General features: G+C 42.8%; 1 protein-coding gene across 33 annotated transcripts in view; it reads right to left on the bottom strand.

Annotated features, from left to right (window-relative positions):
* hts (adducin 1-like protein hts) overlaps positions 1 to 22,500 on the bottom strand; it is a 143,615-nt gene that overhangs the window by 113,767 nt on the left and 7,348 nt on the right. For 14 of the 33 annotated variants that reach the window (XM_086538197.1, XM_086538251.1, XM_086538256.1 and 11 more), the window contains exon 1: positions 2,526 to 2,691. The exons of 9 other annotated variants lie outside the window; for them this stretch is intronic. The gene's annotated coding sequence lies outside the window, so the exon portion shown is untranslated. Of the gene's footprint in view, positions 1 to 2,525; positions 2,716 to 12,033; positions 12,053 to 13,907; positions 13,986 to 17,597; positions 17,623 to 22,500 lie in introns of those variants that run through there. 10 more of the 33 variants (XM_086538225.1, XM_086538201.1, XM_086538342.1 and 7 more) reach the window with 7 other exon arrangements.

The following is a 22,500-nucleotide window of genomic DNA, read 5'->3' as shown; positions in this document are numbered from 1 at the left end:
TGGCAAGTTCGGTATGATAATGTCACCCACAGAAAACAAGGTTAGCCAAACAGCACTGCAATTAGAATGATCAAAGCGCAACTATCAGTATTTATAGAAGTGAGGCTGGCATGGCAACAAGTACTTTCCACCGATGAAATTGACTTGCATCCATGTTCGTCATCTTCCACGTTCTTCTGGTTAAACCGACGTTAATCCTACGAGAGCATATGCACACTCTGGCAGGCAAATGAATCCTTATTAAAAAAAAGAACTGCTCCTGATATCGAATCCGCTACGTGGACACATTTACTTGAATAAGACCCACAATATCACGTTTTCACTTATCACCACCACTGCATCGCTCTTCGTAAATGCTTGATTGCCTCGCTCATTTCGCCTACTGGAAATTCTGGCTATCTATCAGACACTAGACACAGACGTCTGCCTGTCTGGCAACAAGGCGCTTTTTTCTTTGCCGTAGAAAATGTTCGCCGGACGATAAAAAACTGACAGGTCTCACCTGCTGCCGCCTCCTTCGCCGCCACGCGGCGGTAACAGATTTCCCCACTGAATCATCATCTCGGTTCGTGCCTGCTCGCCCCGATTTTCCTCTCATTCCCAACTACGCCTTCAACCTCCCGATGGAGTATTGTGACCACGCCCTAAGATAACAGTGGAGGGGACCGTTCTCTCTCCCCCTCGTTAGATCCAGCATATGGAATCACACAGTACCGATCGTTCCCCTTGTATACGCCCCCTCCCTGCTACTGTCCCCTCTCAAATACGATCATATGGGACAGATCCATAATTCCTGGGGTGCATCGAGGGGGTGGGGTGAAAGGGGACCAGGTAGACACACTACATCGCCCAGGAAAACGGCCGACAACGACAACGCAGCAGGTAAGTTTTGAGTTGTCATTGTACAACCGCGACAAGGAAGCGTTCAAGGAAAGGCAGTCTTTCTCAAAATAACCTTTCTCCTTAAGACCAGCCATCAGTAGTGCCCATCTTCTCTGACCTCTTCATCGAAACGGCCAAGGCTCAACCACACCCTATGCGCTTTTATTATAGGGTCAAAAATAGTTTGCTTCGGTCAATCTAGCAGCATGATCACTACAGGTGGACGGTCACAAAGGAGAATAAGAGAAATGGTAAACTATTTCTACCGGGGCCTTTCGCGGTTGATTTCACTATTTCTTGCTTTCTTTCTTTTCTCTGCTTTTCGGAGCAAAATTGGGAAAAAATACAAAACTACCACAGTTCCCTAATGCACTATGCATCTACAAAAGACGTTAGGTGGATTAAATGAGATTCATAAACATATAGAAGCTGTCTATACCAAAAGTGTCACAAAAGCCTTCCCTACCAGGGTACATACAACCTCTTCCCTGCGGTGAACGTTCCAGCCTGGGGACGAACCGCACCAGGCAAACAACCTCCCTCATAAACCGTCTCCTGACACTCTCACACGCACGCATACACGCATGCAAGTTTATACAAATAAAAGCATAGATACCTATACCACAGTCAACACTCTCACTCCCTCGCCTCCCCTAGCCTCAGGCCCAAGAACCGGTCGAAGCCCCCACAGGTCTTTCACGGGAATTTCGGTTCCCACACCACAGCCACGCACATTCCCACAGGAACTTCACTGCACGGCCATTTGTGGAACCGGTTCTGATACATTTCCTTATAATTTGAGATGAGATGTAAAACCTTCGTACTTCTTCCGAAGCAACACCAACTTTGAAAAATGCGTAAAAAAGGACCAGCGACCCTATGGAAGCCATATAACTTGCACAACGGGGAAGGGGGACGGTGGGGTTCATTCATCACGACCCATGACCTCGTCTCTGGAAGGAGGAGGAACTGGATTTACCCGTCCGTGCACCGGACTCGTCTTGTCTCTCTCTCATTCTCTTCTCTCCGTTTCTTCCTCTTTTCTCTACTGTTCGATCTCCCTCCATGGTTCCTCTTTGGACTTAGCCGGCCCAAAGCCTGGCCGCCAGACCCACCTTCTCTACCTGGCTACCCACTACCTTCCTTCCTTCTGTATCCTTCGGCATTTAGCTTTATGTCCTTTTACCTATTTCGCCTTTTTATAAGTGGGAACTTTACTCTTACCAACAAAGTAATCACCACGGTGCATTGCGAACTGAATAACGGCCAATAGACAATGCAAATCAGCCTTTTTCCAGATTAGTCACTTAAAACAATATAGGATTACGCCAACTAAAACAACACAATGTCTAATCAGAAGAAAAACAGTCCTAAAATATCAAAACTGACCAAATGATATGAAAGACACAATAAGTGATCATTGAATAGCACTCACAGAATCGTACATACAAAACATCTGAACTCGAGGGGGCGCTTGATGGAATAGATGATTCGAGGATTGATCCTTTCTCGCGAATGATGGAGTCATTAATTTATGCTACAGGGCCCTTACATAAGTATCTTTTTCATAATTTCTACTAGTGATACTATAATTATTACTCCAAAGACAGCAACGATAGTACACTAATCCAACAATCACTTACAGCAACACCAAACGTCTCCATCCAAAAAGGGGTTGCACCAGAAGCTAACTTTTCTGAAGTTTTTCCCTTACTAAGGCACATAAAAACACTTTTTTCAATCGACACACGATTCTAAGCTCCGCTCCGCTCCGCTTCCCGCGCTCTCCCCGAATGCCGCTGCGAGTGTGGTGGTGCGACGGGAGGGGCGTGTGGCCGCTGGTGACTCGGCCTGGGAAATATATATAGAGAGCACCAGACCGGGCTTCGAGGAGGCGGGGCGGAACCCCCGAGCCATATGTCACACACTTCGACATCTACTTCCTTCCTCTTTTATTTTTTTCTTTGTCTTCCGTCTCATTCTCTTCTCCAAGACCACATTTGATGTTATCAAATACGCAGCTACCTTATGATACAATTGACATTATTACTTAATTTCAAACATCAAGCGCTCAAAATATATACGCAAGATCTATAAGGTATATGGCGCTCATTAAGTATTAAGATGAAGAGCGGGTTAGACGACAAATCACACATCATGATCATTTTCTTTGTCTTTATTTCTAAATATTTTTATGCACCTGCTCTCCTAGACATACATAAAACATCTCTATCGGGAGAGGTAAGCATCACACAAAAATAAATCCAGTAAGCTTAATCCGAAAGCTAAAACGGGCATGTGATATTTTGGCACACCGGCCGAGTGATGTTAAACCTGAGGTTTCTGCTCTTTTGAGAACCCGTTCCTTTCATTTTGTCTCTCCAGGAACGCGCAAGAGCGTTGTGTGTGTGTGTGGTGTGTGTGTGTGGTGTGTGTGTGGTGTGTGTGTGGTGTGTGTGTGGTGTGTGTGTGTGTGTGTGTGTGTGTGTGTGTGTGTGTGTGTGTGTGTGTGTGTGTGTGTGTGTGTGTGTGTGTGTGTGTGTGTGTGTGTGTGTGTGTGTGTGGTGTGTGGTGTGTGTGTGTGGTGTGTGTGTGTGTGTGTGTGTGTGTGTGTGTGTGTGTGTGTGTGTGTGTGTGTGTGTGTGTGTGTGTGTGTGTGTGTGTGTGTGTGCTGTGTGTGTGTGTGATGTGTGTGTGTGTGTGATGTGTGATGTGTGTGTGTGTGTGTGTGTGTGTGTGTGTGTGTGTGTGTGTGTGTGTGTGTGTGTGTGTGTGTGTGTGTGTGTGTGTGTGTGTGTGTGTGTGTGTGTGTGTGTGTGTGTGTGTGATGTGTGTGTGTGTGTGTGTGTGTGTGTGTGTGATGTGTGTGTGTGTGTGGTGTGTGTGTGTGTGATGTGTGTGTGTGTGATGTGTGTGTGTGTGTGATGTGTGTGTGTGTGTGTGTGTGTGTGATGTGTGTGTGTGTGTGTGTGTGATGTGTGTGTGTGTGTGATGTGTGATGTGTGTGTGTGTGTGTGTGTGTGTGTGTGTGTGATGTGTGTGTGTGTGATGTGTGTGTGTGTGATGTGTGTGTGTGTGTGATGTGTGTGTGTGATGTGTGTGTGTGTGATGTGTGTGTGTGTGATATGTGTGTGTGATATGTGTGTGATATGTGTGTGTGTGTGTGTGTGTGTGTGTGTGTGTGTGTGTGTGTGTGTGTATGTGTGTGTGTGTGTGTGTGGGTCTGTGTGTGTGTGTGTTCAAGTGCGTGTGTGTCATCAGCTGTGTGTGTGTGTCTGTGTGTGTGTTCAGGTGTATGTGTGTGTGGGTGTGTGATGTGTGTGTGTGTGTGTGTGGGTGATGTGTGTGTGTGTGTGGTGTGTGTGTGTGTGTGGTGTGTGGGTGTGGTGTGTGTGTGTGTGTGTGTGTGTGTGGTGTGTGTGTGTGGTGTGTGTGTGTGTGTGTGTGGTGTGTGTGTGTGTGTGTGTGTGTGTGTGTGTGTGTGATGTGTGAGTGTGTGATGTGTGTGTGTGTGTGTGTGTGATATGTGTGTGTGTGATGTGTGTGTGTGTGTGTGATATGTGTGTGTGTGTGTGTGTGTGTGTGTGTGTGTGTGTGTGTGTGTGTGTGTGTGTGTGTGTGTGTGTGTGTGTGTGTGTGTGTGTGTATGTTTTAAATGGGCTTAGGCAGCATGACGAATCACGCGTGAGCAGCGGCGGTGTTGTCAACACCCACATCGTGTTTACTTGCCATAGCGGCTGGGATCTAGAATGGCCCGGCCATTAATCAGGCAAAGCTACCTTCTCTAGCAACTCGCCTCACATTATGACCATAACCTGGTTAAAATATGATAAAACAATCGAAACCCCTACAAATGATTATACTCGATATCATAAGACCTCGGCTAGACTGAGACTCACATATAGGCTTATCATACAACACACACTTTACGGGGAAGGGTTCCTAAGGTGCGGCAGAGTCACCGCTTCGCCTGTCAGGTTGGCACCGCTCACCTCACCGCGCGACGTCTTGGCACCCGAGCCAGCATCCGGGTTCTTCGTAGTAACCCAAAATACCCCTGACACAAGCCTCTCGCTAATAAAGAGCCATTACGCGCACAGGGCAACGTTCGTACACCTAAACCGCTCTAACATCTCCATTCCAAGCAAAACGTGCATACATAGAAGGAAAATGTTTACTCCCTTGGACAAATGAAAGGGGAAGAATGGACTCTCATGTATCTAGCTGATCATACACTGATGCTCACGGGTCGTGGGGAAGCATAAATTGCGAAAGCGGGAACAAACTCAGAATCTTATCAACCGATGTTAAACAAACATCGCTTGTCATGCTTGACAGTTGCTCAAGATGACAGTACACAAACGAAATAATGTGTAAAAAAAACAGCAATTATATATGAATATAATGCGACATAAGCATTATCATCATTATATTTAACTTGCAAAAAAAAATAACAATAAAAAAATAAAAATAAAATAACATGAATATGAATATGAATATAATGCGACATTAGCATTATCATCGTTATCCTCACTTTGCGACATCTTGGCCTCACGTTCAGGACGGGGGCTGCAAACCAAGCATCTCCGCCAGAAGCCTCATAAGGCAAGGGTCGCCGGCAGACACTGGATTCATGCATGATTAAGCAAAACGAGCTTTCGCCATTCAGTAGATGAGAAGTCGACCTGTGTACACATTCGCAGGTAAATGTAAAGACAAGTTGCCATATATTCCGAGGAGAAAACAACACGTCCCAGATAAACTGAATGATTGATAATTACAAGAGTAAAACTACACTCTAAAATACACTCAAGTATACATAAATTAATGGAGAGGTGGAGAGAGAGAGAAGGAAAGGGAGGGGGGTGAGGGGGGAGGGGTGGGGGGAAGGGAAAGAAGGAAAGGGAGGGGGAGAAGAAAAGGAAGAGGGAGATGGGAAAGGGAAAGGGAAAGGGGGGGGAGAGAGAGAGAGAGAGAGAGAGAGAGAGAGAGAGAGAGAGAGAGAGAGAGAGAGAGAGAGAGAGAGAGAGAGAGAGAGAGAGAGAGAGAGAGAGAGAGGAGAGAGGAGGGGAGAGAGAGGGAGAGAGAGAGAGAGAGGAGAGAGAGAGAGAGGAGGGAGAGAGAGAGGGGGGAGAGAGAGAGGAGGGAGAGAGAGAGGAGGGAGAGAGAGAGGAGGGAGAGAGAGAGGAGGGAGAGAGAGAGGAGGGAGAGAGAGAGGAGGGAGAGAGAGAGGAGGGAGAGAGAGAGGAGGGAGAGAGAGGGAGAGAGAGAGAGGGAGAGAGAGAGGGAGAGAGAGGAGAAGGAGAGGGAGAGAGGAGAGAGGAGAGGGAGATAGAGGAATGGGAGAGGGAGAGGGAGGAGAGGGAGAGGGAGACAGAGGAGAGGGAGAGGGAGAGGGAGAGGGAGAGGGAGAGGGAGAGGGAGAGGGAGGGAGAGAGGGAGGCATCGCGAGGACGAGACTTTTCTTATCCTTGCTGGACCTGTAGCTGCTGGATTCTCCAACCCGTTCGAAACCCGAGTGCATATATGACGAATGAAGCAAATAGCAGCATCTTATACATGTATTTCAAGAGCAATAGGAAAAAAATCCTGCGAAACGTAAATAGGAACAGCATAGGAATTCCCACTAACTTCAATTGGAAAATAAACAAAATATACCAAATCCTGGCGACACAACAGGAAATGGTCGTAGCGACCCCCCTTGTGTAGAGCACTCTGGAATCCGCTCGTTCAACCCCATCGGCCCCGCATTCCAAATGGGAACAGACAGAAGGGAAAAGGGCTATTTTCGGCCGGCGTTCCTCGGCATGTCTTGCGAGTTAGGTGCGTACGGTAATTTACACTCGGACACCCGAGCATCTAAGAAAATCCTAAGAATGACAAGGTGAGAATGGAAAGAGTTGTGTATGTGGGGGGATCCTATTAATAAGTAGGAAGAGGGTATGAGGGCGTCAGACGAAGCCGGCTGTAGGGTTTACATAGAAGTGGAAAGGGTGGTCATAGGATCGCTTTCGGCCCAGGTAATCTTGTTTCCCTGCATACTTCCTGGGTAGGTTAGAGGCCCATCTAATAACCTTGTGTGAATCGGGACTGGATATTATTGGAAAATATATTGTGACTAGTTCGTAAAACTGGAACCAGGGCAGAATAAAAAGAATGGAACATTGCCATTTATCGACCCCTTTCGAGACTGAGGCCGGGATGAGCGGCATCTCAAGAGAGGAGGCGAAGTGTCCTAAAAACATTTTCGTGCACAAACAAACAACTGACTCCGTCGTCGAGTACCTCCCGCTTGCCGTCAATCTCTCGACATTCGGTTCGCCCGGAGCATTCACGCGAGCACTTCCCGGAGATCTCTGCTGCTTCTCTTCTAACCAGGGAGCACTGCTGCTTGGGAGTGCGCGTCCCATGGCTGCAATTTCACTTTTCCCCATAAGTAAAATAAGGAAATGCTGCAAATGCCGAGTTGTGAATAATAAACATTTCTTAGAAGCCAGACATTTAAAAAATAATACGTTAAAGTCGTATGGCGAACTCGTAAATATGCCAAAGAAGAGACGTGGCTACTGAATGAATATCGGAAGAGGAGGGTGAAATAACCTACGTTTTGGCAAGTGTGGAGCATTCAGACAAGAATTTCAAGCAGCCATTCACGTTCAATGATACCTATGATCTGAGGACAGATGAGAATCATCTAAGCTACAGGCATCTGTGCGGTAAACAGCAGAGCTCACTGATGTACACAAATGCGAATAAAATCCGTGGGAGGGAAATAATCAATTCAAAGAGATGGGGCAAAGATGAATTCTATCAAAAGGAAGAACGAGTACGGAAAACGGATCGAGGGACACCATAGGTGTCTCCCGCAAAAGTGGAAAGGACAATTGTGGTCTGCGCTGTGAACCCTCCCCTCGCCCACCCTATCCATATATCTAGCTTTTTCCACACGCTTCCTTTTACAAATCTGTTTCCTTAAAGAGAGAGTGATCGTAGTCGCGCTTCAGCACTTAGCGACCAGTCCCCATCGACGACCCGATTCGAGGCAAGAGCGTGTCAAGGCAAAACTTGATAGCTGAATCGGGTGAAACTTTTCAATCTTGACAATGAGATACGAGATAAACGAAAGCAGGGTGACATAGCCTTAATGGGAAACTCGCCCAACTGGTTCTATGTTCTTAAACTTAAAAAGTATATGTACTTACATAACCAACACGCACGTGCGTGGGTGTTTCTTGAATAAAGTCCTCCCTTATCCAATCACCTCTCAGAATACCTTACAATAGGGAACAGAATATTGTTATCCGACTCGAATGTTGACTCTACATCTCTCTACACAAACGCCAATGTTGATTACCTCAATCTGAATAACAATATAAAGAAAGGATTAAACGGAATTAAGCAAAAGCTGCAGCTGTGGATGTGCGTTCGCAGGTGTTTACAGACGGCGAAAAGCAGACTAGGCTGACAGTCAAACTTAACCCTTCAAAAACATCCTCAATCGATATCCTATAGGTGAGGTAAGACCATTCAAGCGTGGTTTTGCTGCTATACGGCTCTGCTGGCTCGTTGATCCCATACTGTGGAGGGAAGAGGAGCGTATGCAGTATCGCATAAAGAGCGATAGAATAAGGGGCGACATATGCTCATGCCACTGACGCCATCAATAACACAAGTCTATGTGTGCTGCTAATACAGTGTTGGTTCAACTCCCACCATTGCTGGAGGGCAAACTTCGGAGCAGGACCGGTTCGATGGAGACAAACGACCAGGATGAGCAAGCACCAAAGAGTAGAGTCTCGAGGGAGAGGTGGATGAGGTCGTGGAGAGAGGGACGGGGAGAGAGAGGTGGAAGGAGGGACGGGGGGGGGGGGAGAGGGGGAGAGGGAGAGGGGGAGAGAGGGAGAGGGGGAGAGAGGGAGAGGGGGAGAGAGAGGGAGAGGGGGAGAGAGAGGGAGAGGGGGAGAGAGAGGGAGGGAGGGGGAGAGAGAGGGAGAGGGGGAGAGGGAGAGAGAGGGAGAGGGGGAGAGGGGGAGAGAGGGAGAGGGGGAGAGAGGGAGAGATAGATAGATAGATAGATAGATAGATTAGAGAGAGGGAAAGGGAGAGGGAGAGGAGGGAGGGAGAGAGAGAGAGAGAGAGAGAGAGAGAGAGAGAGAGAGAGAGAGAGAGAGAGAGAGAGAGAGAGAGAGAGAGAGAGAGAGAGAGAGAGAGAGAGAGAGAGAGGGAGAAAGACACGGAGAGAGAGAGAGGGAGAGAGAGAGAGGAAGAGAGAGAGAGGAGAGAGAGAGGAGAGAGAGAGGAGAGGAGAGAGAGATAGAAGAGAGAGAGAGAAGAGAGAGAGAGAAGAGAGAGATAAGAAGAAGAGGAGAAGAAGAGAAGAAAGAGAGAAAAGAGGAGAAAGAGAAAGAAAGAAAGAGAAAGAATGGAGAGAGAAAGAGAGAAAGAAAGAAAGAATGAGAGAGAGAAAGAGAGAAAAAAAGAAAAGGAGACAGAGAGACAAAAAAAAAGAAAGAGAAAGAAAGAAAGAAAGAAAGATAGATAGATAGAGGAAACAATCCCCCCACGCTTGTCTCGTTGTCCCCGCCGCAGGCTGGCTGACTCACGCGGGAGGGAAACACGCCCCTCTCTACCCCCTCCCTCCTTAGCCGCCATACCTTCTCCCCACACCATACTCTGTCACTCACGCTTCCCCTCCCGGTTCTGCCCCCTCTACCTCTCTCCTTCCGTCACTCCCCGCTCTTGCTTTTCCCTCTCCTCCCCTCTCGTCTTCTCATCCTCCTTCATCTCTCACTCCCCGCCATTTGCCCTTCTTACTGTAATGGTTTCTCTCCACTCGCTGCCTCATGCCGGCTCCTCACGAGCAAATCCAAACACTGAATTCACCCTCGAGCGTGACGCACTGCCTTCCCCTCCACGTCCCTGCTATCCTATCCTCTTTCACATAATTCGAACTAATTAGCACGTAATTAACCCAACCCTTGTATTTGTTTCTTCTTCCAATTCTCCCATCATCACGATCTCACTCCGCCTCGTGTCTTTTCCCTAACCCCCTCCTTCCTTTCCCCTGCAATCTGTTGACTTAAATCCATTCTCTGTCACAATAATAATACCAGCAATCAAACCTCGTCTAACCAACTCACTCACTCACTCTCCACACTGAACACAAAAGCTTTACTGTCCGTCATCACCCTCCTCCCCTCACATCGCTCCCTCTCAAGATTTAGCACTCGCACCCTGACCTAAATATTTGCCTGGCTGGGCGGCAGGGGTGGGAGTAAGGGTATGGGGATAACGGAATGAGAAAATGAGGACAGATGAGGAGTTTATGAAGGAGGAAGAGGGGGACGATGATGTTGTTCAAGCGAAAAAGTAATAGGAGGTGAAGGAGAAGCACGAGCAGGAGGAGGAGGAAGCGTAGGAAAGAGAGAGGAATGGAGTGAGGTGCATTCAGGGAGGGGAATGGGGAGGGCGATAGGGGTCTGGGAGTGGAAGGGGAAGGAAGAAGGACGGACAGGACACGGCGGAGGTTGTGGTGAAGTATTGGGGGAGGACTGGAGGGGGAGGGTGTATGGAGCCTGACTTGTCGGACGTGTACAATTATCTCGAGTTCCGCTTTTCTTTAGTGTGTATGTATGCTGGCAGGTCTCTCTTTACTTTTAGGATAGTTATACTTACTATGCTTTATAGTTATATTCAATATATTCATATGTCATTAATTGAAACGTTTAATGCGTTCGGTTCACGAGAAAACATTTCCAACATCACAAGGTACTGTACTAAATAGTTCTTGCATAATTTGTTTCACCTACATCCATTCGTCAAATGAACAAACAATTTTCATTTTCACAACTTCATTGCCATGGCTGCTCCAAAAAACGTGGCTGAAAATCAACACGCACTCTCTCCTCCTCATCGTCTAGCCACGCAGCCTCGTAGTACACAATACATCGGAGTTTCCTGCTGTCTAAAAATAAAGCCATGCAGCATCCTTCCCGGAATAACACGCGCTTCTCCATACAAGAATACAGTCACGTCCACTTCCGATGCTGAAAGAGCCGAAATCTCACCTATGCTAACAACAGCATCTTGTCTTTGTCCCTCCCAGAAAGCTACCGGCCACGCCCACATGACCAAGCAGCCTCCCAAAAAAATAGCCACGCCCACTATCACTCAAAGTATGTAGCCCTGTCCCTTAATCGGCCTGTGTGGCTGTGCAAACAACCCTTTCTTCCAACTTCTCACCCAAAAGCATCCTTTCCTCCTAATATCATCCCGTCTCTTTAGCTATATCAGGGCGATCAAAAATACTCTTTTCCTCATTTCACTCTCTCTTTTCCTGCAATCCCGACTGTTGAGAGAGAGAGAGAGAGAGAGAGAGAGAGAGAGAGAGAGAGAGAGAGAGAGAGAGAGAGAGAGAGAGAGAGAGAGAGAGAGAGAGAGAGAGAGAGAAATACAGACACATACAGACACACACACACAGCACACAAAGCACTCGTTCTGCGCTCCTGACAAGGTCCAAAACGATGGCTAACCCACGAGGAATATATTCCCTGATATTTTATTTATTTATTTATTTTTTTGTTAATGAAAAGTTATCCCCCTCGGCCTTTTCCCTCAGTCGTCCAAGCCTTCCCTGCCAAACTGCACTGCAGCCCTAAGGGGAGAAAACGAAAGGCATCTCCAATGGTGTTTTCCCCCAGAGCAAAGCCCAAGGGAGGACAAATAGATCAATGTTAGCAGGAATCCGTTCGTTCCATCGACCCGCTGTGCCCCGCCCTAAAAACGCTGACCTTCAGCACCCGGCGACAGTACCAGCCACTCGGCTGCGTCCTCGTGCTCTTCCTCCGTCCGTCCAATTTTGAATCCTCCCAGGAAATTCCCGGGACGCGAGCAAAGCAGACAGGCAGGCGAGGCCCGCAATAATAACTAAGACAGATGGTGCCTCGTTATCCTACCGTAGGCTGCTAAGAAGCAGACACGCCCACCGTAACCACCATTCACTCCACCCTACCCCCCCCCCTTGCTCACAAGTCTCAAACCCAACAAACATGAAAACGCTGTTGACTCGTATAAGATTTCGATATAACACAGCAAAGTCAATTCCCATGACAGAATCATTAAACGTGAAAGAGAGAAAAACGCAACTCTTACCTAAGTGCTTTTAAGCCTCAAACGTTATAAGGTCTCTGAGGATCGGGTGTGCTGGAGGTGGGCGCGTGGGCGTTCGCTGGGCTGCGGGTCAGAGACACACCCGCTTACACTAACCGAAAACACCCAAATTGCACAAAACGACACATAGAAGGCCCCGGCAGCCTTGCACCACAAGCGGGTCACCTCACAGGTTAAGTATCCTCATAAATGAGTCTCTTGGCAGTGGAGCGGCGCTGAAGCCACCACGAGGGACGGTATAGAACACCTTCCTCCACGTCTCACTCAACACTAGCTGCCGGAGCGTTCCGCCACCCTGCTTACCGTCCGGCCGCCGCCGCCGCCGCCACCGCCGTCGTCATCATGCTCAACACGCAAGCGAAAGGATTTTCTTAATGTCTATGACTTTCTTCATAAAATCTAAATTCTCTTCATATATACATGCATTTGAGGCAAGAAATTCTTCTCTTCCAGCAAAATTGCACTAGACCCGAAACGATGGCTGCTCGACGGTCTGTGGCAATGAGAGGCTTGGCAAAGCGTCCGTACAGCCCCGCCCTTCAACCCAACGCAAAAGCCATTCGTGCTATTCAGTTTAAAGTACAAATAACTGATAAGAATTAGTTTTCATATTGAAGTCATATACCCTTCAATTCGTAGAAATAAATAAAACAAAGGTTGGTATTCATACGAAATAATTATTTCTAAAAAACCTCTTACGGCTGGCGATGAGGCGGCGGGTCACGGTTGAAGGGACCCAACGTGTCATACCGTATTGGCCATGCACCCGTCGGAACACTAACAAGACACCGCCCATTTTCATTTACAATTTACAAAGTTTCTTTTTGATTTATAGTCTGCAATCATTAAATCATGAATCCTGCGTTCAACAATAGCAGGCTACGGAAAGAACTACCCACGGCCAAAGAAGAGAATGTCCCAAAACAACCCTGGTCATGCTGTTACAATGTCTACTGTCCAGCACCGGCAATGCAACATGGCAAACATCCTTAAGCATCAACGTATGTGTAAATTCCTGGGCGGAGGACACTGGGTCGGGAAAGGCGACGGCATACAAGGCGTCAAGATACAAGATGCATATACTATTCGGTCACAGTTCTTCAGCACAAAAGTGCACGTTTATCTCTCTTACCCATTATTCACCTGCCCTGTAACACCCTCTTTCCACCTCTCTCTCTCTCTCTCTCTCTCTCTCTCTCTCTCTCTCTCTCTCTCTCTCTCTCTCTCTCTCCAAATAGGCCCATACTCATAGAAGTCCCTGAACGCTCCGGTCAAAACACTCTAGTAAGCGACAGGTTGAGCACGCCCTCCTTGCAATCCATCCACCTTCATACACATTAACGTTATCGGCAGATTATCATACATCCTCGAATTCCCACCAAGTATACACAATGAAGGAGTTAGAAAGAGAAGGGGGGAGAGGGAGAGGGGGAGGGGAGAGGGAGAGGGAGAGGGAGAGGGAGAGGGAGAGGGAGAGGGAGAGGGAGAGGGAGAGGGAGAGGGAGAGGGAGAGGGAGAGGGAGAGGGAGAGGGAGAGGGAGAGGGGGAGGGGGGGCGGTCAGTTCCCTTCACTCCTCCAGTAATCTTACAGTGGTGGACTGTACACTCTTAACAAGCTTAAACATCTTCCACGCCCACGCGGCTAACCTTTGGGTAGGGGTCCATGTTCACTTCAATCACCGCCAAAATATATACTTATACATCAAGAACAATATTCCTAATACTACTAAAAAGAAGTTAGGAGACATAAATCAATAATTTGTAAGGAATATGAACTATCACTGAAAACCACTTGCTAGCATATACTTCCGGAAACGCTAGTTCCCGGCGATAAAAAAGGAGATAGGCCTACTTACAGCAGATGTCTCATCGGCTGTCTCAATAATAAATCCTTGTATATCACCGCGGAATCGTTCGCACTGAGCGCGGCGCCGGCAGTAGCAGTAAAACGGCAATATGGCGCGAGGTAAGTCACAAGGGAATAATTACAAACTTGCAAGAAAGCCTCGCCTTGCAACACGGCCACTTTCCACAGCACTGCGGTTGAGGCAAGAAACGTGAAAATAACAACCGTAGGGCCTGCTTGCTGCTTGCACAGTCCCCTCTTCAGGCATGGAAAGCTACACGCATAGATATTTCATGCTTTCGTCATGGAAGCAAGGCATCTTCTTAAAACCAAGTCTGGCGAGGATATAGACATTTCCGCTGGCTGATCTCACTTTAAAAGAACACATGGTAGATCAGATTTTAAGAGGATCAGGACAAGATAGCACGGGCCGACAGGAAGAAAAGAAAGAGAGAGAGAGAGAGAGAGAGAGAGAGAGAGAGAGAGAGAGAGAGAGAGAGAGAGAGAGAGAGAGAGAGAGAGAGAGAGAGAGGGAGAGGGAGAGGGAGAGGGAGAGGGAGAGGGAGAGGGAGAGGGGGAGGGAGAGGGGGAGGGGGGGGGGGGGAGGGAGGGGGAGGGGGAGAGGGAGAGGGAGAGGGAGAGGGAGAGGGAGAGGGAGAGGGAGAGGGAGAGGGAGAGGGAGAGGGAGAGGGAGAGGGAGAGGGAGAGGGAGAGGGAGACACACAGGCAGTGAGAGAGAAAGAGAGAGACACAGACAGTGAGAGAAAGAGAGAGACACACAGGCAGTGAGAGAAAGAGAGAGAGACACAGGCAGTGAGAGAGAGAGAGAGAGAGAGACACAGGCAGTGAGAGAGAGAGAGAGAGAGAGACACAGGCAGTGAGAGAGAGAGAGAGAGAGAGAGACACAGGCAGTGAGAGAGAGAGAGAGAGAGAGAGACACAGGCAGTGAGAGAGAGAGAGACACAGGCAGAGAGAGAAAGAGAGAGAGACACAGGCAGTGAGAGAAAGAGAGAGAGACACAGGCAGTGAGAGAAAGAGAGAGAGAGAGAGAGAGAGAGAGAGAGAGAGAGAGAGAGAGAGAGAGAGAGAGAGAGAGAGAGAGAGAGAGAGAGAGAGAGAGAGAGAGAGAGAGAGAGAGAGAGAGAGAGAGAGAGAGAGAGAGACAGGCAGTGAGAGAAAGAGAGAGAGACACAGGCAGTGAGAGAAAGAGAGAGAGACACAGGCAGTGAGAGAAAGAGAGAGAGACACAGGCAGTGAGAGAAAGAGAGAGAGACACAGGCAGTGAGAGAAAGAGAGAGAGACACAGGCAGTGAGAGAAAGAGAGAGAGACACAGGCAGTGAGAGAAAGAGAGACACGGAGAGTGAGAGAAAGAGAGAGAGACACAGGCAGTGAGAGAAAGAGAGAGAGACACAGGCAGTGAGAGAAAGAGAGAGAGACACAGGCAGTGAGAGAAAGAGAGAGAGACACAGGCAGTGAGAGAAAGAGAGAGAGACACAGGCAGTGAGAGAAAGAGAGAGAGACACAGGCAGTGAGAGAAAGAGAGAGAGACACAGGCAGTGAGAGAAAGAGAGAGAGACACAGGCAGTGAGAGAAAGAGAGAGAGACACAGGCAGTGAGAGAAAGAGAGAGAGACACAAACAGTGAGAGAGAGAGAGAGAGAGAGAGAGAGAGAGAGAGAGAGAGAGAGAGAGAGAGAGAGAGAGAGAGAGAGAGAGAGAGAGAGAGAGAGAGAGAGGAAAGAGAGGAGAAGAGAGAGAAGAGAGAGAGAAGAGAGAAAGAGAGAGAGAGAGAGAGAGAGAGAGAGAGAGAGAGAGAGAGAGAGAGAGAGAGAGAGAGAGAGAGAGAGAGAGAGAGAGAGAGAGAGAGAGAGAGAGAGAGAGAGAGAGAGAGAGAGAGAGAGAGAGAAAGCAGGAGAGAGAATGTTACCATGATTTTCTAAGTGTGTTTCATTAATTCCTTGATAGTCAAACCCCTAGCAGAGTCTATATGAAGAGTAAGACAAATGAATGCACAGTATTTTAAAGCTCTCACGACTGACTCTGGCCACAGCTTCAATCAGCCTGAACACCACAACACTAAACCACATTCTTGCAATTAAAACCTAATGACTGTAAAACCATGTAATAAAAAATCCCACAGTTCATCAGTTAAGCCTATCATCAAGATGGAAGACTACATTTTCTCCAAACCATGAGCAAATATGCTCAACCAGTGGATACAACTGTTGAGATACATGCAAATAATTCAAAACAAAAGTAATGCATAATTTTGCACCTTATGTATGTGAATCCTATCTTTTATCCATCTGCAACCACAGGAAGTCTAAGAACAGAAGAAAAATTTCTGAAACAGGTCAGTTCTTTCTTACCAATAATCAAATAGACGATGAACATAATGAATGTAGCTGCATACTTATTTTTTTCCATGAATCAACCTTGACTAATGAATGTAAATAATCTATGCTTATTAGAATATACACATTCAAACAGGAAATCCTGTCCAACAAGGTCACAGTCCCTTCAAGTCAAACAGTTTTAGTGTTAAAAAAAAAATGATATAAAGTTTTATTCCCTTAACACATTTCTTTTTTAAATATCCTTTTAAGTATCTTCTTTGATCGTTTATCGTCTTTTTCAAATATATCACATTTTTCCTTCATTTTCATTGGTAGCTCAGCTAAAATTTTAATTCATGAAAATTTCAAACAAAAAATTGACGAGTTTTGACTAGTATACAACATGTTGCAACACATGGCATTTTACAAAAGAGATGAACAAGGCCAATGTTAAATTGCAACTTTTTTTTATAGGAATTATAACAAACTACTGTTATTTTTCTTGGAAACGTTATTGAATGTTGTATATTATGCTGTACAATACATTATATATATCATGTATATGATTTGTATCAACATGGGCCTATGAACAGAAGTGTAACTAAGCTGAAACACATTAAAATTCTTTGAACTAATACATTTAATTTCAGAAGTTAAATTAAGTAATTGTTACTTGTTCCTGTACACTACGTCTGTTATAGTAACACAGGAAATGTGCACTTGTGGATATGCTGCAACATGAAATACTGAAGATTAAAAAATAGAGCTAATTGCACACATTAAAAATTGTAGGATACAAAATGTATGAACACTGCACTGAGAAGAAACTACAGGGTCAACACTGTTTTAATAGGTATTTTTGTAATTACACAGTCTTTGTACATCATTAAAATAAGATAAAAAAAAGTGAATGTAACAAGGAAACAAATGATAACCCAAAGGATATTAAAAAAAAACCCAGAGAGGTGTACATTGTAATGAGAAAACCACTTAAAAAATAAAACTGCTGAGAACACTTGAAGCAACATTAAAAGAAGTGTGAACTACTTGTGAAATACTTCCACAAAAGAGCAAGGGGTCTCCTTGGTCTTGCAGTCCCCCAAATTTACCAAATAGCAAAACTGAAGATGAGAAAAAAGTTTTAGATTTAATTTACAGTGTTTAATACCAATAATATCCCTTTTAGTGTGGTGGTAATGAACACACTCAAAAAAAAAATCCTCTAGGGAGCTCCATATATAAACCACAAAATATAATTTTAGTGGATATTTGCTGCACAAAAGTATTGAGTAAAGAAAGAAGGCATTAGGTTATTAAAGATGTTTAGTCAAATATACTTACAAATCATTGGAACATGTACTCACACTGGTCTGGCACCTTCTTCACACACTAAATGGATACAGATAACAAAACAAAAACTGATGACTATTGCCATATCATTGCCACAAAAGAAATCATTTTTAGCAAGGAAATACATAAATTCTAGGCAAGATAATGATAAAACATTTTAGTGCTTTACACTGTATCATATCTGCTACATATTTATTTATCTATCTATCTCTTCTTGAAGACATTATTCTATAGTCTACAGTACTGTTTCAATACTGTATGCATTTCAAGTAATGTTGGCTCCATTACTGTACTTTTTGTATTATAGTTATATATTGTTTTTTTTTATGGTATTATATCTGAAAATAAAGGAACCTGTTTTTTTTTAGTCTTTTACTTACAAATTAAACACTATTATGATGATACATATTGAACTGCTTTATAAAATATATAACATAATCATCAGAAGACTAGCCCTTTTACAATCTTTTCATGAAAGTATGTAGTAATAAGCATGAATTAATTTTCAAAACTACAGCATAATAACTGTGTTTTCATAAAATTGCCTTTATAACATATTAGTCATATATCTGATATCAAAACAATAATAAAATAATTATGGAAAAAAAATCGAATGTGCCCAGGTTTTCTTTAACAAAAGAAGTAGTACCAGGTATCACCTCCTGATACCTATCTTCAAGAGCCCTACTGCCCATTCAGGAACTATATATATATATATATATATATATATATATATATATATATATATATATATATATATATATATATATATATGTCTATATATATATATGTATATATATATATAATCATATATATGTATATATATATGTATATGTATATATGTATATATATATGTATATATATATGTATATATATGTATATGTATATATATATATGTATATATATATATGTATATATATATGTATATATATATGTATATATATATATGTATATATATATGTATATATATATGTATATATATATATGTATATATATATGTATATATATATGTATATATATATGTATATATATATATATATATATATATATATGTATATATATATATATATATATATATATAATCATCTATTCACCAAACTTAATCGAAACAATATATTCTCTTCCTTGCTCAGCCTAAAAGTTTGAGACAAATTGATACTAGAGTGCAATTCATCAACATTATATTAATGAAGGTCATGACCAAATTCAATATCATGTCCTAATACCACAATATCTACATAATAACAAGAATGTTCTATTTGATGGGTCTTATACCAAGCACTTCCTATAGTTAACCCTTTTACAAATTGATACTCAAGTATTTTGGTAAATTTGAGCTATTCAAATCTCAGAGGAGGATTTTAAATATATTTGTAAAACTCTGATTACCAAAGTAAAACTATGGATATGTCTTATATTGTTTCAAAAATGAATTCCTAACTCATGTTCAATGCTTGAAATACATCTGGGAAATTATTTTACTATGTAAAAAATACAGAAATTATGGTACAAGGATTCAGCCCTGATCCTTCTCTTCTTGCATAAAAAGGCAGGTGGTTAAAAATGTCTAGAATATTTCATCAGGTGAGCTGAGAAATGGCACCAGCTAGTGAACTACTATTTACAGAGTACATACACCCAAAACCAAGAGTTGATAACATTAACTACATATACTCAAAATCCATGGCAAAACAGTTACTCTGTTACTGATTATTTGGAGATGATAGGTCACAATATTTATTTCTAGACTAAATCTGCTAATAATATAAAGGCTCAATGTTTGTGAGCATGAGCAAGATTTTCCATTACATTACATTCTTAACCCTATGACAACGGTGCGTCACACCCATGTGACACAGCTAAATTCTAAATTCAACTAAAATTGTAATTTAAGTCAATAAAAAGTATTATAGTTTTATAGGAGGACAATAACTGTCTTTCTTCATATCATATTTGTTTATTTTCCTAAACAAATACTTTGATATTTTGGTGAATATCAAAGTAATCACAATTATAATCCCCATCATCAGTCACTATATAGTATTACTCGTAGAGTAACAAAGAAATAGCCAGGGTCAAATATATCATAATCTCATTATTGCAACAGGAAAGATCAAAACTGGTGGGACACAATCAGTACTTGATAGAATGTTCATAACTGTAATATTTGTTGTTTAAAACTATAAATGACCATAGTATCTAAATATTATGGTAATATTCTTTTTTCATTTTATCATGTACTACAGAAATGAAACTGGGGAAATGGTATGTTTTGTATGACAATCATCACTGACTGATCAGCTACTGTTATCTGAGATGTTTATCTTAAGATTTTCTGCCCAATTATGAAGAGCTGCAATATAATTCAGGGAGGGAGGGAGGGAGGGAGGGAGGGAGGGAGGGAGAGGGACATAGAAAGAGAGAGAATGAGAGAATGAGAGAATGAGAGAATGAGAGAGTGAGAGAGTGAGAGAGTGAGTAGGTGTGCGTGCATGTGCAAACTCGACCTACCTTTTTTTTCGTAAATCATGGGTAAGAAAGAAAAATCTTTTAAGTCATCCATAAATATTTGCCCAAAAAACTAAAGAAGAAGAAGAAGAAGAAGAAGAAGAAGAAGAAGAAGAAGAAGAAGAAGAAGAAGAAGAAGAAGAAGAAGAAGAAGAAGAAGAAGAAGAAGAAGAAGAAGAAGAAGAAGAAGAAGAAAGAAGAAGAAAGAAGAAGAAAGAAGAAGAAAGAAGAAGAAAGAAGAAGAAAGAAGAAGAAAGAAGAAGAAAGAAGAAGAAAGAAGAAGAAAGAAGAAGAAAGAAGAAGAAAGAAGAAGAAAGAAGAAGAAAGAAGAAGAAAGAAGAAAAGAAGAAGAAAGAAGAAGAAGAAAGAAGAAGAAAGAAGAAGAAAGAAGAAGAAGAAAGAAGAAGAAGAAAGAAGAAGAAGAAAGAAGAAGAAAAGAAGAAGAAAGAAGAAAAAGAAAGAAGAAGAAGAAGAAGAGAAAGAAGAGAAAGAAGAAGAAGAAGAAGAAAGAGGAATAAGAAGGAAGAAAGAAGAAGAAAGAAGAAAGAAGAAGAAGAAAGAGGAAGAAGAAGAAGAAGAAAGAGGAAGAAAGAAGAAGAAGAAGAAAAGAAAGAAGAAGAAGAAAAGAAGAGGGAAGAAGAAGAAGAAAGAAGGAGGAAGAAAGAAGAAGAAGAAAAGAAGAAAGAAGAAGAAGAAGAAGAAAGAAGAAGAAAGAAGAAGAAAGAAGAAGAAAGAAGAAGAAAGAAGAAGAAAGAAGAAGAAAGAAGAAGAAAGAAGAAAAGAAGAAGAAAGAAGAAAAGAAGAAGAAAGAAGAAAAGAAGAAGAAAGAAGAAAAGAAGAAGAAAGAAGAAGAAAGAAGAAGAAAGAAGAAAAGAAGAAGAAAGAAGAAAAGAAGAAGAAAGAAGAAAAGAAGAAGAAAGAAGAAAAGAAGAAAAGAAGAAGAAAAGAAGAAGAAAAGAAGAAGAAAAGAAGAAGAAAAGAAGAAGAAGAAGAAGAAAAGAAGAAGAAGAAGAAGAAGAAAAGAAGAAGAAGAAGAAGAAAAGAAGAAGAAGAAGAAAAGAAGTCTGTGGTATAACACGTAAAACACACTGTCACGCAGACATATACCACATGTTGGGTACTTTGACCATTTGTCTACACCCCATTTCAATGCGTAAAACACAGTGTCACGCAGACATATATCACATATGGGTACTCTGACCATTTGTCCACACCGCATTTCACGCCTCGTTGGCCGTTATCGGCCGACCTGAGATGGTAAATGTGTCTTTCCCTGGCACAGCAAAATAGTGAACAACGAAGTGTTGTGGTTTTGGTAGGCGTGTCCTACATCTAAAGAAATAACTTCATTGGCCTAGCACTGTGTTGAAGGGGGCGTGTATAGTGTGAAAAAGGACCAATGAAGAGAAAATAAGGAGATGAATAACATAGAATAACCAATGAAAGAAAAGTACCGAGAAGAGCTGAAAGCCAGGAACGCAAAAGTTAGGCACTCGGTGAACAGACCTGACCCTAGGCGCATCTGAACCTGTAACTCAGTGAGTCGCTCGAATAATTCTTAGACAGATCTCCCAAACATATAGTAGACACAATCTAGAACCAAAGGCTTGCTCAGTATAGAGCAAGTAAATAAATATTGAAGTGGAGGCATTCTTTCACTGTTCCTTTTATAATCTATCTGTTAAGCATAAGAGATCTGACACTCTATAAAAGTCAGTGGTGGCAGTATACCCTTAAATTGTGGAGTATTTAATCTTAACTGATTAAAGTAAAAAATTCATGTTATAATATGAGTGAATATCAACGGTAATGCAGAAATACCACAGAAGAAGAAGAAAAGAAGTAGAAGAAAAGAAGAAAAGAAGAAGAAAAGAAGAAAAGAAGAAGAAGAAAAGAAGAAGAAGAAAAGAAGAAGAAGAAAAGAAGAAGAAAAGAAGAAGAAGAAAAGAGAAGAAGAAGAAGAAGAAGAAGAAGAAGAAGAAAAGAAGAAGAAGAAGAAAAGAAGAAGAAGAAAAGAAGAAGAAAAGAAGAAGAAGAAGAAAAGAAGAAGAAGAAGAAGAAGAAGAAAAGAAGAAGAAGAAGAAAAGAACAAGAAAAGAAGAAGAAGAAGAAAAGAAGAAGAAGAAGAAAAGAAGAAGAAAGAAGAAAAGAAGAAGAAAGAAGAAAAGAAGACAAAAAGAAGAAAAGAAGAAGAAAAGAAGAAGAAAAGAAGAAGAAAAGAAGACAAAAAGAAGAAAAGAAGAAGAAAAGAAGAAAAGAAGACGAAGAAAAGAAGACGAAGAAAAGAAGAAGAAGAAAAGAAGAAGAAGAAAAGAAGTAGAAGAAAAGAAGAAGAAGAAAAGAAGAAGAAGAAAAGAAGAAGAAGAGAAGAAGAAAAGAAGAAGAAAAGAAGAAGAAAAAAAGAAAAGA

Source organism: Penaeus japonicus, unplaced genomic scaffold, assembly GCF_977035675.1.
Source record: "Penaeus japonicus unplaced genomic scaffold, GWHDUDI00000001_assembly GWHDUDI00000001, whole genome shotgun sequence".
Taxonomy (NCBI): domain Eukaryota; kingdom Metazoa; phylum Arthropoda; class Malacostraca; order Decapoda; family Penaeidae; genus Penaeus; species Penaeus japonicus.
The sequence above is the reverse complement of the archived record's forward strand: the minus strand, read 5'-3'. Positions and strand labels throughout refer to the sequence as shown.